Source organism: Corvus brachyrhynchos, unplaced genomic scaffold (genome assembly GCF_000691975.1).
Source record: "Corvus brachyrhynchos isolate BGI_N302 unplaced genomic scaffold, ASM69197v1 scaffold1103, whole genome shotgun sequence".
In the NCBI taxonomy this organism is placed as follows: Eukaryota; Metazoa; Chordata; class Aves; order Passeriformes; family Corvidae; genus Corvus; species Corvus brachyrhynchos.
The window spans coordinates 242,412-242,934 of NW_008236980.1; positions in this window are offsets into that span (position 1 = coordinate 242,412).

The following is a 523-nucleotide window of genomic DNA, read 5'->3' on the forward strand; positions in this document are numbered from 1 at the left end:
GGGGGTCCCCGTCCCCCCTCACTGCAAGGACAAGGATGTGCCACATCCCACAGGGACACAGCGGGAAGGGGGTGCGCTGGGGTGGCAAGTGGGGGTCTTCGTGCCCGCCTTTGTGGCACCACACAGGGTGACCCCCTTTCCTGGGCCACCCCATTCTGAGGTCACCCCATCCCTGTGTCAGGACTGGAGGGGCCACTAAGTTCTCCCAGCCCTGGCTGTTCCCTGCGGGAATACGGGGAGAGGGTTGGAACCGCGTCCTGCAGGGTGGGATCCAGGCTCGTGGTGCCCAGATCAAAGGGATCCCTCATCACCGGGAGCAGATCCCACCCGGATGCCCGGGCAGCGCTTCCTCACGGCCGGGAACTGATCCCACCTGGGCGATCAGGTGTGCGGGGAGAGGCGAGGCAGATCCCGGGATCCGGGGGGAACGGGAGTCCCTCGGGCGGCGGGTTCCCGTGGGGATTGCGGGGAGACTCCCCCCTCGACATCCCAGCGGATCCCATGTTCCCCGGGGGACCCCCTC